At 34.0% G+C, this 17,220-nt stretch overlaps 1 protein-coding gene across 2 annotated transcripts in view; it reads right to left on the bottom strand.

The window, feature by feature from the left end:
* Positions 1-745: 745 nt before the first annotated feature.
* Positions 746-17,220, bottom strand: part of LOC150100494 (putative choline-phosphate cytidylyltransferase) — a 146,957-nt gene continuing 130,482 nt past the window's right edge. Inside the window, exon 6 of one of the 2 annotated variants that reach the window (XM_090402461.1) lies at positions 746-882. The gene's annotated coding sequence lies outside the window, so the exon portion shown is untranslated. The remainder of the gene's footprint in view (positions 883-17,220) is intronic. The other variant, XM_090402462.1, reaches the window with a different exon arrangement.

The following is a 17,220-nucleotide window of genomic DNA, read 5'->3' on the forward strand; positions in this document are numbered from 1 at the left end:
CACTTCCATTATGATTTTCTTTTCTCTAGCTTACTTTATTGTAAGAATATAGTATATAATACATACATACCATACAAAATATGTGTTAATCGACTGTTTGTGTCCCTATTATTTAGGACTCATTATTGTAATTCATCATTTGAATGTAGTGAATGCTGATGTCGATGTAATGAAATATATTGGAGTTTTTGAATAAATTTCATTTTAATTTTTTCTTACATATGTTAGCCATGAAAGTTATTTAAATATGTCTAGTGTACGTGTTCAATTAAAGCTATTATTCTGAAAGGATGTCATAGGATACCAGTGAAATTTTTCATGATATGGAGGATTGGGAGAGAACAAAGGGGGGAGAGGGCATCCATGGAAGTTAAGTTTTTGTGCCATTCAGAAAGTAGTATTAATTATACGAATCTAGCTTCCACTCCTTTCTTAATGGTTCAAGTTGAACACTTGCCTCTTGAAGTGAAGTAATTAGTGCATCTAGCATGAATGAGTTTAATAGAATATATATGTCAGCCAGTGTGGTTGATGTGTGGCCTCTCTCAATGAGTTTAACTACCTGCAGGTCTATGATGATGATAATGTAACAAAGATAATCATAATGAAGTAATTTCTTTCTACAAAAAGTACCAAAAGCCAATATGATAACTTAATAACAAGATTATAGGTTAATTCTAAAATTCACAATTTTCATAATATTAACATTCTCTTCTAAAGAATAACTCACTTTATGCTTTCTTAAGAAATCATCATCTAAAACCCAAGGAGCATCCCTTACAACTTCATCAACGTAACGACAATGTCTTACTGCTTCATAACGCTCATCATCTGTCATCACTGTCCTTCCCTTGTTCTCATGGGTGAGTTGGTCATTGTTAACTACATAAAAATAATATACACATATATATATATATATGTACACACACACACATGCACACACACACACACTTGTATAAATTGCCATTATGTATTGTTTAAATCTTAAAATGAAAAAAGATTTAATGCAACATATGATTAACCTAGCAAATTAAGGTTTATTTTTATACAAGTAACTCAGATCAGGTATAGTTGCATACTTTATATTATATTTTAAAATAACAATATTCAGCTAATGACTTTTATTCACTTATAAGAAATAGATGAGACCTTTTAACCCCATCTATCTTTTAGGAGACTGAGTGGGAAGCTCAATCTCCACCAGTAGCAAATCAGAGATAGCTGGCCCATGACTATCACTAATTATAAGTAGCAACTGATGAAGAGACAGGCAAACAAGTGAACAAGTGCTGCCATCTCTTAGTACCTGACCCTAATAGGATATGTTACTGTCTGAAATAATGTGGATTCTATGGTCAATTTTCTTGAGTTTACAGGATGAAAAAAACAGAGTTTTTGGGAGGAAAATCACACTTGAATGTGCCAGAGATCAAATAACTTGGAACCGGTCGAAGATATGATTAGAAAAAATTCCTCCAGTCAGCTACTAGACTTGAACTTAAGTCTACCTTCGGGCAGCCTAGCAAAGAGGATGCAACCATCACTTCCACTGAGCTATACATGCCTATATTATATTATTTGGGCTGGGTTATTTTTGTGGGATTTGGGCATGGACCTTATTACAAAATGTTAATGTGTAAGTGAATATGCTAAAAGTAATGTCCAGAAAAGTTAAAGTCCATACCTGATGAATTTCAGATTAATTTACTTTAACTTATTTAATTTATTGTTCTTCAGATGCATTGTACTGCCCACTATGAAACCTATCATCTTAGTCTCAGAGACCTGAAGTAGCATGAAAAAGTTCTGGGTTTGGAGTCTAAGGTGAACAGGTTACATCCAAGTGAAAGGGATAGTGTCAAAAAAAACTTGATATTAAGAAAGTTAACCAATATTGAAAATACGAAAAGTTTAACAAACAATACACAAATTGCATTTAATTATAAATAGGTAGCACAATGCTGTTTTGTTTTTAAGTGACTGCCACAAAAGGTTGTAAGTCTATAATATATTAGTATAATGAGTGGACTAATGATTTTTTTTTCTTTTCATTAATTTTTTGTACTTTTTTTTTTTTTAAACCAAATCCAGAAAACCATACTCTAAGAGACCAAATATGAAAAATTTTCAAGCCACTTCGAAGCTCCAATAAGTGAGGAAGTGGCTCACAATGGTGATGAGGTTCGCACGAAGAGGAGATTGGTATATGTGCTCTCAGTAATTTAATAACTGGGAGAAAGAGAGGATACTAGCTAGTTGGAAAAAAAAAAAATCTTAGTAAGGGTTTTCTCATTTTTGAGAAAAATGGAATTTCTATAATTAAACAGTAAAAAAAAAATTATTTAACAAATATGTACTGTAAGACAATCAGTGAGAGCAAAGAACAACAGTAAGGAATTTCAACAATAAAATAGTACAGTGCATGTGCAAAATTTGAATCCCTCTGTACAAATAGTTGCACATTTGTTAATTTAAAAGTTTTTAAAAATGATCATCATCAAATTCCTAGCATATACTATCAAGGGGTGTACAGGATATTATGACAGTACTACTACATGAAGAACTTACATCATTACTAACTTCTTATCAACAATTTTCCTCCAAATCAATCTGTTATCTGCAACAACACTCCAGCTATAATTTAAATGGGGCTGAAATGGTAAATTAAAATTATTATGATAAAAATCTATCATAATAATTATTTATGTTGTTATGATTAAGGTTTAGTCTATGAAATACAGACTCAGTACTTTCTTTGAATATCCTTTCAAACACAGATTAGATCTGTACACAGATCTGATCTGTGTAAAAGCTTTGTGTTTTGTCACTGGATTCTATGGTTTGCATTTTCAATTCCATTCTGAGCCAAACCAGAGGTGATACTAAGGCTGAAGTAATGCAGAAGTCATATTTTCATATACGAGTAGCCAAAAGGTGTACTTCAACCTTATCACCTCTAGGGTCTGGCTCCCACTGATGAGACCTCAATAAAGGTCGAAACAAGTCTGGGTAGTGACCTTTGCCATAATGTATAACATTATACATGTCCACAAGGAGATGTGCTTTGCATTATGGGATACTAAGGCAAGTGATGTGAAGTCATTAGCTTCTTTATACGAGTTGCCCCAGTCCTGAAAATTGTTCAGGTGCCAACTTGTTTGCTTACACTTGGATAAAGGATGAAACCAAGTATAATTTTTTGATATCTTTAATTTATAGTATAACCAACTGAAAAAACTTCCAACAACCATTACATATTATAATTATACATTATATCACTGATCACATTATAGATTTCTATCGACATTTTGGGACATATTAAAAAATGTAAAAGGGAGGGAGACATATGAGGCGAATAAATGTTTTGCGTGGTGAATAAGGTTTTGCTTAATTTATCAAGCCCTGTATATCAGCATCCCTCCACTGTCAAAATGATTAAATTAACATTATCAAAATTCCTCAATTTCTTCCTCAGTAGAACATTCTATGAGACTACAAGAAAAAGTAAGTTTCATTGTCCAACTCCTAAGTTTTGAAATTTGACCACATAACTATATGAAACAACCTGTCAATCAATAAGTTTATATTTGTACTTGAATGGTATAGTTACTCCTTCCTTTTCCTGATTACTACTGCCCAAATGTAACTTCCTATATTTATTATTTAGCAGGACCTAACCAGTTTTCATCTTCATCTCAGTAGTACCTTCTAATTCTGCCAGTTCAAGTTCAAATTCCTTTCATTGATATTTCTTATGTTGATGGTGTTTATCTTTAATTCTGCTAATGTTAAGTTTTTTACATTATCCAACTTTTCACTGTTTGTCCTGGTTCCCTGAAGAAAATATCATCATCATGTTGTACCATCACATTTGTTTCTGGTTTATGCCAATACAGCATACCATATGATCCTTTAAGTCCGAAATTGCCAGCACCATCATCCTCATTTGTTCAGTATCTGTCTAGTGGATAGCTATTAATGAAGTGCATCATATGAAAGTGAGAACTGAATATTAGGTCAGAAGCTTCTGTTTTCTATGTCCCTTAAAGGCTATATAGAGGTCTCCTCCCAGTTATCTGGTCATGTATTGAAAATTTTCGTCTGCATCTACTCAAAAAACCCTTTCAGTAACTTAAACGTTTCTATCATATCTCCTCTTTACTACTTATTAGCTAAACTTCATGACTTATAATGGCACAGACTAGTCACATTTTCACTCTCTCATCTCACAACCATCTCCAACATTTTAACTCAGCGTGTTTCTTAAAATCCAGTGATCTCTTTGGTTAACTTAAGCTACTTGTCCCTATCACCCTCAAATCAAAATCCTTACCAACATCTTTCAATTCAGTTCCATGTATTACATGGAACTGAATTGAAAGATGTTGGTAATACAACTTTATATAATACTTTATTTAAATAAAAAATAAAAGTTGTATTTTATTTATATAAAATACAACTTTTATTTATTTTTTTCCTTGTAATAAAGAAATGGCTATGGTGTAGCAATATTCTTTATCAACTGTCACCGTATTAAAGAACTTGAATAAATTACCGAATTACATATTATAATCCAGTTCTAAATTCTGTTTTAACTAATTTTCTACTATGTTACCCCACCACTCCTGAGATACTGATCTGCTCAGTCTTACCTTATTACTCCTCTTGGAGGAGTAACAAGTTAAACATAATGGAACTCTGGCAGTAAAAGAGTGGGAAGAGTGCAAAATTATTATAATTTAGAAACTTGCCACTGGTGAGATTTAATTTAAGTCTAGGTAGAGATAGTAATTTCTCTTGCATCTTTCTTAATGTAACTTTCTGCTGGTTGTTTTTTTTTTGCTATCATTAACAGTTTAGTTCCTCCCTGAAAATACAACACCCCATCTTTCTTATTCCCATACTATATCATCCACCATCAACCAACTCTCACTAATGCCACACTCATTTTTGGCCAAGTAGAATGCCAAAAACTTCTCACCCTTATTCCAGTTGCTTCTGATGCTAGCATGCAATATCCCCTTATAATGGCAACTACCCTTACATCTTGTTATGATTGTTTCATTCAAATTCGAGACCTGATAAATTATATTCAGCATTTTTTGATTATTTCTGTTCTCACACTCAACTCAACCATGCCTCTACACATGCTCACCAGCACCGTACTAGTTTTTCTGATTTTGCAGTTCAGATCTCTCTCACTAAACATCCATCTAAAAACCATGCAGTATTCCTCCTGTGCAACCTATGCATAATTTCTTTGCAATCACTGTCTGTCTTAGTATTTTTCTGCCATACCATGGCATCCAACTTAAAATTTTAGCTCTCTCATGCTTCCTTATCTCTTTCCCCTCAACTCTCCTTTCTTTCTCTTCTATGCCACACCATTTGACAGATGTTTATCTCATTGCTTGAGATCATACTGTGTCCTAGGTATGACCACAAACACACTCCATTAAAACTACCACTTTATTCTCCCAGTCCTTTCCCACAACTTTCAAGATGTCATTTGCGTTTTGTCTGCTTATGCTTGCTTTCTCACTGACACATTTTTATACTTGTTAATAATGATCACGAATTCAACCTCTCACTTTTAACATGCCCTGTATTCCTAGCACTTTCAATACACATTTGAAACTTTCTTGCCACCCTTGCTTTCATATCACAGATTTTTTAAATCCACTTTTTACCTTCAGTAAAAAGTGGATTTACAAAATCATTCATATTGAAGTTTCTAGATGTTATCTAGACAACCACTGTTGCAACATAGAGGTTATAGACTCAGATGATTATGGTTATGGGTTCATAGATGATTATCAATATCTTAGTGGATGCAAGAAGTTTCTTAAAAAGTAGCAGGAGGTAATGGTCAATAGAGCAGAGTTCCTAAATCATTTATCCCGCAGCCTATCCACAGTACTAATATGCTATAGTTATAAGTTTCACAATCTTTCATTGGTAGCATTATCATTAAAAAAAACTTGATGCCAAAAAGTTAGTATATTAAGTAACAAATGGTGCACTGATTTATCACTTTAAATTAATAGATTTTGTCATTATATTCAGTCATCAATTTTTGCTACTGGACAAGAGCATAATTAAATTGTTAATTTAAAGAGGTATAGAGAACAGATAACTCTCTCTCTTAGAAAAGTTCAGCCAGATTAGCAAATTATACGAATAATTGTTGATATACAGCATGTCTGACAGATTTACTGCCAGTAACATATATACATATATTTCACAGATGAACAAATATACTCGCAGGGGATTTTTAATCCCAGATGGGTCACAAATGGGCTAGTAATGCACAAAATATAGCCATTCACAGTGAGGCCTATAACCATAAAGCACACTTCTTCCCATGTTTGGAAGAAGTAAGCTTGTATGCTTCGATGCCCAGTGAAACTACCTTATTAGCAGCCTGAAGTGAATGTGTTGGCCCACAGAGCAGGGCCACTAGGCACAACTGCCTTCTCCACTTTCACTCTACAGATGGTATCACCATAGATCACCCAAAGATAAAAACCTAGTATTATTCTAGGATTCAACAGTGTCAATGTTTTTTTTTTTTACCATCAACTTAAGGCCAGCCAATTAATCAGTGACTGCCATTCTCAATCCACTGCTGATCTCCAAGTCATTACCTACATTTAAATGAATGCCATGGAAAGCTTAAAGCACCTCATGCATTCACATGAGATGTATTCTGGACCTTGGATTCAATTTGGCAAACAACCATCTTAATATATTGCCTTCCATCCTTTTTAACTGGGTTAGCCAATTTTCTATGACCATCCATACATAAATTACATAAATCATACTATACATAAATGACTTCTCACTATATGAAATACTATCCATTCCAAGCTATAAGACTATATATTTGAACATTGATCTCCTTACCATTTTCCAGTGAGATTAGGACAATCCTATCAAATTCAGTACTACCAAAATAGTCCTGTTTTCTTTCTTGCAAAAAAACTACCCAGATCTCTAGACAAATTAGATTTTTTTTCCCTCAGGGCTGACTTATCTCTTATCCTGGCACAAACACATCAACATCACATTCATATTAAAGGCCGAGAGAGAACCCTTGGAAGCTGAGAATGAAGGCCGTCAAGAAGGGTGCGAGGGCTAGATTTTTCTCTCAGAGGGTGGTGCGTGATTGAATTCAAGAATAAGTATGATAGCTGGTGTATATAGTATGTGGCCTCCCTCGATGAGTCTCTGACTCCCTGGAGGTCTCTCTTAATAATAATAATATATCTTCAGTATCCTAAAATACAATCTTGCTATCTTTTTCATGACTACTTCTCACCCGTACAAGTAACCCTATACAGATTCCGAACCCATCCTGAAAATTCTTGATGCTATTCACAAGAGGATTATTGATTACCTCTCTCTCTTTCTAACATGAACTTTGATCACTTTCTTTTTCTATAGGCATTTTTTTTTTTAAATGAAATTAACTAAATGTTACTATTATAATGATACAATATGACAACAGTATTCAAACAAAGATATGTTTAAAAAAATGCTTTCATGGCCTTTTATTTTTCAAGACAAAGGTGTATATTAAATTAAACACTGCTGTAATTTACACAAATTTAAAAAAAATATTCAAAAAAATTAACAGAAACAAATGAAAAATCTCTTTTTTGAACTCAACAAATTAATTCATAACCACAACTATCCATTTCATTTTAATTAAAATCAAAATTGAAATTATAACAAAATTTTAAATAAGTGTTTTCTTAGGTGACCTGCTCTAAAACAAAACGCAACCCCATCTATGAATCACAGTTCAATGATTCAATGAACAGTGGCACCTTTGGGAGAGACATTCCTTATAGTTGTTCAGTCATTTTTATAGTTGCATAGAGGAAATCATAAGAGTTACTCTGCCTTATTTTTTGAGAAAGCCATGGAACTTCCTGTTCTCCTGATGTTGCCTTTGGTGTGTGACAATGGTAAATTTTTGGATGTCTGATATGAAGGGGACAGTTTGTTGATATTGTTCTGTAGGTGGAGAGGAGTGAGTCATGTTCAAAATTTTGCTGGTTGTCAAAGAATAATTATAAATTATAATTATAAATGGAACTGAACAGGTGATAAAACCTGTTCAGTTCCAACATCTCATCCAGGATAAATGTTTACGTATGCCTCAATGAGAATCAATTCCTATACATGCCTCAAATGCTCTGTCGTGGTCATATAAAGATAGTAATGACTTTAGTTCATATGCAACATCAACAATTTTATTAAGATTTTGCATCAAGAGTTATTTTATAGTCTCTGCATATATACATTCTGATGCAGTTTGCCAGAAGTGCATTGAAAAAGTTGCTGATATTTTAAAATCTGGTAGCTAATAAGGTAGTTGTAATAATGACATTACTGTTATTAAAGCTTAACCAAGGTTAATTAAACCTATTTATAATGAATCATTAAGATCAATAATCCTTACTTCAGACTGGAATCTGACTGGAAATTAGAAGGATCTGAGCAATTCATAAGTCATCATAAAAAATAGAGAAGTACAAAGGAATTAATCTTCTAAGTACTACTACAAAGCAATGGGAAAATTAATTAGCATTCATATCCCAAACATCTCTGATAAGAATCATTTCTTGAATAAAGCATGACATGACTTCATTAAAGGGTTATTGTTTTTCACAAATAGACTAAACTTTAAAGTAATCATCATGCAAATTGTTTATATACATTTTAGCAAGGACTATGTATTCATGGATACATAGCAAGGACTATGTATCAGTTATGTATTCTTCATACATAACTGATTATAATGTGCTAAATGGGTATTGATTATTATTTAGTATGATGAATATAAATTGGTTGAGAGATCGATAGAAAACCAACTTACTACTGGAAAAACCCAGCAGTAAATTGGCTAAGGTTAGAGTACCCCAGGTTTTGCTTTTAAGTCCCTTTTTCGTTTAATTTTAATACAGAGCTTAAAATACTGAAGACAATGACACAAAACTGGACAGTTTGTTGACAGGAAAAAACATCAGAATGAACTGATACTGCTTCGGCATTCTAGTAGCATGTTCTGAAAGTGAAATGTAAGGGATAAGAACTATTTTCAGCATGGTGCTAAGAAGTACAAATAAATAATCTAAGATGCATTTAATTTTTTTTGAGGGGGAGGGGAATTAAACCCATTTAAACTGCATAAGAAATTTAATGGTGCAGAATTCTTGTTTGTAGTTCACCATGGAAAAGAAAAATGTAGGTAGCTCTTCTCCCCCTCCCCAATCAAAAGTTGTCCAATTTCATACTTATTACCAATTAAATTCTTGCTTTTGTTTCTCCTTTGTGTGTTTACTAAGTCTCATGCACGTGCAATCTTTTGTGTTTTGGACAATTAGGCCATTCAAGTGAGGAAGACTTTGTACACCAATATTATATCCACTACAGGAAATTGTATAAGATCTTATGTCACAGTCATCCTAGAACGTACAAGCCATTTTAAATGTCAATGTTTGTTGAAAGAGAAATCTGAGGCCATTTAAATCATCTCTGAGAATGATGTTCTATCCCTGGTTAAAGTTTTTAAGATTCTTACCCCAGGCAAATATAAAAGGTGATATTTGACAAGAAATGCTCAAATGTTAAAAAAAAAGTTTTACATCAGATGCACTGCATAATTCACAAGACCTGAACAGGAAGTCAAACACTGGATGATTAGCCTGGGTGTTCATGTAAGCTCAGTTTATTGAGCTCACTAATATTTTGCAAGATTTCTAACCAACATCTTCAGAACACACAATACTCAACTAGATTGGCATAGAAATAATTCAAGTTGTAACTGAAAAGATATTAATATCCTACCAGATATAAACAAAGATACTAGGGGCCAGATATAAACAAAGTTAATTCAGGGAAGCCAGTCTAAATGTGGTCATAGGAATGACCGTCTCCCATCTGTGGCAAATTAATGTAGCCATACTTGTTGAGGCTAGAGGAGTGTTTTATAGCTGATGCTGATTCCAGAACTGATTTCTCAGCCCTACAGCAACTTCTATGTGGCACAGCTATATTCTTCCATTTAATCCTGCATGAAGATATCCAGAGCATAGTATACCATTCCTGACTTGTATACAGTTGATATTATAAGCTCAAACCAATCTGTCCAAAATAGGCCAAGTTCTATGCAACTTTATAAACTACAAGATGCATGAGAGGATGAAGCTAATCCTTATGTGAATGAAGATTGTTAACTGGATGTCTGGTTTGAAAGTAGCATGGAAATTATACATGCAAAGGATTTCAGCTAATAAATTCGGATGTATTCTGGACATAAGGGATGTGAACAGCTTTGCAATGTTCATCTGTGATGGTTGCATGTAAGATTTTGTTTATTTTATAGGACTTGTAGCCACTGTCTAAAAAAGCATTATAAAGGTACATGAGTTCAGTAACAAAGGCTATATCATTTGAACAAACAGTTCTGGCTCTATGTGCAAGTTTTTTGAAGATGCCAAACAACTGGAATGGATGATGATGATGTTGTCAGGAATCTTCTAGTGTGCATGGGTTTCCTATGAACAGAAAAGGATAAAGAAACACAGAGCCAAGGCTGTTTGTGCATGACAAAATGCCACTGAACTTACATTCCTTCAACACACTTTTGAAGCCAATGGTTACAAGTCCCATAAAATAGACAAAATACCTCCCTTAATTCTTCATTCCTCCTGCAACCAGCCAACAAGATCAGAGTAAGCCTATTCATATTCTGTCCATGCTCCTGCAAACCAAACAACCAGTTAGCAACCTTCATCAACTTCATCCTCTTGAACATAACAGAATTACAATTTCCTGTGCCTGCAACGTGGTCTACTTTGGAGAGACTAGTAGATCTTATAATATCTACCTTCAAGAACATAAAAACTACATCTGCAATCATCTGTATGCAATACACAGAAGTCACTTTAGAAACTAGTTCTAATCAGTATCAACTATGAAACAGAAATAGTCCTAACCTAAAGTATTGCATTAATTTGCCAAAGATCTGGAAGACAGTCATTCTATAACCACATTTAGCCTACCTGACTTCTCTGAATTAACTTTGTTTTTATTCAACCTCCTGAGCAATTTCCCTCTAATTTTTGCCAGGTCATGTGTGTGCATGAAAAACATTTTTTGTGCATGTTTCCCGTCTCGGACTCAATGTGCGCACTAATGTAATATTTCTCAGATTAATGTTGTCCTTCTATCATCTAGCTATGACCTGTAAAATTTCACACTAAATTAATTAGTTTCAATCTATGTAGCTACAAAAATCCATTTACATGAATTCAAGTGAACTATACTATCTAGAGAGTATACACTCTAAACAAATATGCCTCTGCAACTTGTAGGCTAAAAGTAACTAATTAGTGTAATAAACTGGAATGAGATTGAGTAATAGTGGAGAAATTACTAAAAAAAATAAGTGACAAGCATGATTTATAATATAATTTGTTTTTATAATATGTTACAAAATTTTTGTAAATTAGAAATTCTGAACAAAATTTTGTGTGTGCAGTTACTAGGCATGTGCACTCTGTTTAAAACTTAGAGGTACCATTGCTCTAGAATTTAAAGTTTCAGTTAGAATTTAAATTGAATTTTAATCTGTACTGTGGATATGCTGGGTAGAAAATCAGGTGAAATAATAAGTTCAATAAGTAAATTATTTATTTTGGTATTGTGTATACTGTGAAGCACTTATGAATAGAGCTCTCATAGTTCCCTTATTAAAGGAGAACTAGAACTGAATGTCATAATTACAGCTTATTAAGCGTTACCATAAGATTTATGTAAGCATACCTGAAACGAGGCTAAGAAAAATTGTGAAAGTAACAATTTTGGATAAAGAACAAGCTGGGGTTTTCAGACTAAATAGAAGTTTGTCAGAATCACAACTTTACTTTAGGACAGATAGTTAAGAAATCATGGAAACATAACAAGGTTCTTGGTTTTGTAGATCCAGAAAAGGCATATGACTAGGTGCTAAGAGAAAAGCTTTAATATGAGTAATATATATACACACCAGCCACTGAATCAGAAATATTTATGTAGATATAATAAATGTCACTTATGCAGCATATATGCAAAATACTTGGTCACATGCATCACCATGTGTTCCAGATAACTATTCAAGAATGCTGCTGGTTAGTAATGGTCAACAGTGTTGATCACAATGGGGGGGGGGATCTTTTGGAGTTCAATGCAGGGCTTATTGTGGGTGCCTGCCTGGCTAGAGCTATGATTTTGAAAACAGCAGAGCTCACTGATTTCTCAAAATGCAAGATATTCCAGGTGTTTTATCAGTGGAAAAATAACCAACATTGTTTGTCTAAGAGGTGTAACTGTGGTCCTAAGGCATTATGTCAGGAATGAGTCATCTTCTGAGAAGGCTAGTACAGATAAACAGAACTTCCTGCATGCAGCAATTAACTGAAGCATTTAATGGAGGCTCTTCCCAACCTATCTCACCGGATTATATGCCAGTGAATTGAAGAGGATCAGTATTGCCAGTTGCATGCTTATACGGAAACCACTGATTTCTGCAAAGTACCAAAAGGTTCATCTAAAGTGGTGTCAGGAACACCATGACTGGAACTGCAATGAACCCAGCTTGCCTTGTAAACACAACTCTAGGTTCTGGAGGTAGTGTCACAGTGTGGGCATATAGAATGGGGCTTCTGATATTGCTGGAAGGTTGGATGTCCTCCAAGGAATATCTGAACACTGTTGCCGATCGTGAACATGACAGCAACTTTCACCATCTTCCCTGGCCACCATAAAGCCTGGATTTGAACAACTCCATTGAGAATCTGTGAGACATATAGAAAAACAGATCCAGGAGCAAAGTCGTCAAATTCAGATTCAGCTACTGTCTAGTGAATGTTTGGTATGTTGTAGATGTAATCAAACATCTTGTGGAATTTATGCAAAACTGCATATGTGCTGTAATTCAGGCTAAAGGAGGCCCAACATGGTATTAAATAAAAGTTTTTAATTCTGTGGCTGGTATGTGTATTACCAATGATGAGGTATTGTTTATCTGAAATATCTAGTTTATGTTATCAATAAGCACTGTGGTATTTCTTTTGTGCTTACATCAATAATAACATAGCATAGTTTTGATTATTATGTTTACTATTTTAAATCACACAAAATTTTAATAAATGATCAATTAGGTGATTAATAATTAATTAGAAAAGTAAATGTTGCTATTATTGTTAATCATTGTTCAATTTAACGATAATTTTCATAAAGTGTGGTAAGTTTAGGGCGAACAGAAAATTAATATCGTTGAACTTAAAACCAAACTCAAATGGCTTTAAGAAGTCCATGTCTGGTCTGAAAAGCATGGTTTTCAGATTATTTAATATTTACTCCCATATATGGCACCAATATACCACATGTTTGCAACCTTTCGTGGGTGGAAGTCACATCCCCCCCCGCGTCTTCCACCTACAAAAGGTTGCAAACCTGAGGTATACTCCAGTGAACATCAGTACCTAAGTTAAAGAATTTTTGTTTCATTTTTTTATTGTTTTATTTTATTATGCTTTTTTTTTTTTTTTACATTATTTGCACTGCTAAACATGCTAGTATTATCTCTGTCTAAATATGGTGTACTTAAAAATAAAGAGATGATGGCATTAGAAGAAGTGATATGTATGAGTATGTATAAAGCCAGGCTATACTAAGTGTGTGCGTGCGTGTGTGTGTGTGTGTGTGTGTGTAGGGGAGGGGAAATCTTCTGTTATGCATGTAATTTACTGGATTAATTAGTTTTGGGTAACAGATATCACTGTGGTTCCACTCCTCTTTAGTTGTCTCTGATTATTGTACATGTAAATTATTTGGTTAAGCAGTTCTGTGGGAAGTTTTCAGTATTGAGACAATTTTCGTGTGTTGTAAAACTTACATCAGGGGGTAATGGTATGTAAAAGTTTTACACAACAAATGCCTAATAATTAATCCCACATATTAGATGTTTTTGATAACTTCACCACTGTTAAATAATTGATAACCAGAATACAAATGATAAATTCATTACTGTAAGCATGGCGGAACATTGCTAGTTGTTGCTATCACGTTCTGTGGTATCATGCATGATATCCTAGGTCAGTGGCAGTTAAATTTTTTATGAAAGAAGACCATACTTTATATAAAATTAAACTTTGGAAGTTTTTTTCTCTCTTTTTTTCCCTCTTGGTTAGACTATAATAAATTTAGTTTAATCCTTTATCCAAGTGTAAGCAAACAAAGTTTGCACCTGAAGTATCTTCAGGACTAAGGCAACTCGTGGCAAAGGTGGACTAAACTCTCAACACTCCTTGTCTTAGTATCTCCCATAATGCAAAGCACACCTCCTTGCAGACATGTATAATGCTATGCATTAAGGGAAGGGTCACTACCCAGACCGGTTTCGACCTTCAATGAGGTCTCATCAGTGGGAGCCAGATCCAGAGGTGGTGATACCAAGGTGGAAGCAATGGAGAAGTCATCTTTACCTATATGAGTTGTCAAAGGGTGTCTTACCTTATTAAATTATCTGGATTTAGAGAAAGATGTTGGAAGTTTTTCTCTAAATCCAGAGTAATTTAATAATAAGGTGAGATACCTTTTGGCAACTCGTATAGGTAAAGATGACTTCTCCATTGCTTCCATCTTGGTATCATTACCTCTGAGTCTGGCTCCCACTGACGAGACCTCAATGAAGGTCGAAACCAGTCAGGGTCACTACCAAGACTGGTTTCAAGGAGATGTGCTTTGCATTATGGGAGATACTAAGACAAGGAGTGTTGAGAGCTTGGTCCATCTTTACCACGAGTTGCCTCAGTCCTGAAGATACTTCAGGTGCAAACTTTGTTTGCTTACACTTAGATAAAGGATTAAACTAAATTTATTAAAATTAAGTTTTGATTTTTATTGCATTGTGTAGGGATCCTAATCATTTGTGAGTCTTCTTTATATTTTTTTGTGAAACAGTTATTATCAATATATGACATTTTTGTTTGTTGCCAGAGTACTTGATGGCCAGTAGCGGTTGTGTGGAATGCCAGGCCTGATTTATGATCTCTTCTTTTTTCAACGTCTTTTATGTGTTTAGACATGCAGATTTCTCCCAATCTTCTTGTCTGGCCTACAAAATGGCTGCATTTCTCTGTGAGTGCAATATAAAAGTGGATTTTTTTGCCTTCACAAAAAATATCAAGATTCCTGCATCCACAAAAACCTCCACATCACCCAACAAAAAAACCAGGTATCTATGAGATTCATTGCTCTTGAGGCATTTGTTATGTAGTTATGCATGATACAACAGAATGTGATAGCAAGAACTAGTAATGTTTCAACACGCATACAGTGACGAATTTATCATTTGTATTCTGGTTTATCAATTATTTAAAGGTGGTGAAATTATGAAAAACATCTAATGTGTAATTAATTGTTAATAGGCTTTTGTTGTGTACCACTACCCCTAGTGATGTAAGTATTACAATGCACAAAACTTGTCAGATTTTAATTGTTTATTTTTAATAAACTCCCTATATTACAATGTGGTCTCAATACCAAAAACACTTCCTACAGTCTCTGATTATTGTTTTGGGTTTATTATAGCACATGGAAGAAATTGGGCAATTAGTATAGCTCAAACTGTTGCCACAAATGAACTTAGGTCACCAGGTGGAAGGCTAAAATAATATAAATACCATTAATGCAAGGAAAGGAAATGGAGCCTTTAGGTTTTATTTCAGATTAAGGATTTTCTGTTTGTAATGAAAATAATTGTTTTAAGGAGCCATTAAGCAGAAAGAGATATTTAACATTTCCAAGTCTGGATACAGTTATTCAAATCTTAATATCAGCTTAGAGGAGTTTGCTAAAGAATCTGCTTGAAGGTAAATAAATACATTATATATATCGCATGAGGTTATGAAGTCTATAGCACACTGGCGCTGTCTGTGTAATCAAGAAGAATGAACATGTCTTCCCCTTTGGGGGGGGGAGCAAGGATGAGCTGTAGGCACTTGGGAACATTATGTGTGGAAAGCTGCTTCAGAGAAGAGAGGAAAAGCTGGTTTGGTGGTCTCAAGTTGGGATATAAAAAGGATATTGGACAGCTGCTACTCCTGCATTCACAGGCTTAGTGAGAAGTGCAGGAAAGATAGATGCCAGTTTAGGTAGTGGAGCACTACAAATGGAAGTACCTGTAAAAGAGACCTGAAACAGCTGGACTACTCTTCTGTATGGTACTGAGAATTTTTTGGATCTGAGATCCTTGGTCACTGCCTCAAACATGAGAACAGTATTCTAAAGTTGGGTGGATTGGAGATTTGTATAGTCAATAATTCTACAATAACATAAAATAATAATATAAACAATACCATTAATGCAAGGAAAGGAAATGGAGCCTTTAGGTTTTATTTCAGATTAAAGATTTTCTATTTGTGATGAAAATAAGTGTTTTAAGGATCCATTAAACAGAAAGAGAGAATTAACATTCCTAATTCTAGATAGTTATTCAAATCAGCTTAGAGCAGTTTGTTAATGTGTGAAAAAGCAATGTCACTAGATAGTGTACAGAAAAAAATGCAAATTTTTTTTCTGAGTTTGAAGAAGCAAATTGTATGTTTGCACCAGGAGAGACTAATGTCAATCCAAGAAAAGAAATCTGATTTGGTCTGGTGACTGGTATATTATAAAGAATGAGAAAAAGTGAATTAAGATCTTAAGACTTACAAAGAATTACCAGTATCAACTAACAGTTTTTTCACATAAAACAGAAAAGAAAGGCTATTCACATTTGATGCTATGCTGAACAAGCTTCATCACATAAAAATGAAGCTAAATGATCCAGAGAACTCATAATTGGAGAGGAGGGTTTCTTTAATAGGAAATATATCCCACTCAATCAATTATCCTAATTTTCCACAAAGAAATTCTATTCAAATACATGATTGTTTCTTAGAGTGAAGTTCATTTAATCTAAAACGAAGAGGAGAATAATGGACTCATGTCTAAAGTATGTTGTCTATTACCTTTTTTTGCACATTTCCCTGACTGAATACTATTGTCTTCAGTGATATAAAATCTCCACAATAATATTATTGTCTACCATCACTAATAAATATTCTTGTTACAAATAATTAAATGTTTTTATTAAGGAAATACCTGTATTTCGAAAACTCA

Source organism: Typopeltis vanoorti, chromosome 13 (genome assembly GCF_054136105.1).
Source record: "Typopeltis vanoorti isolate ZY-2024b chromosome 13, IOZ_Tvanoo_1.0, whole genome shotgun sequence".
NCBI classification, from domain to species: Eukaryota; Metazoa; Arthropoda; class Arachnida; order Uropygi; family Thelyphonidae; genus Typopeltis; species Typopeltis vanoorti.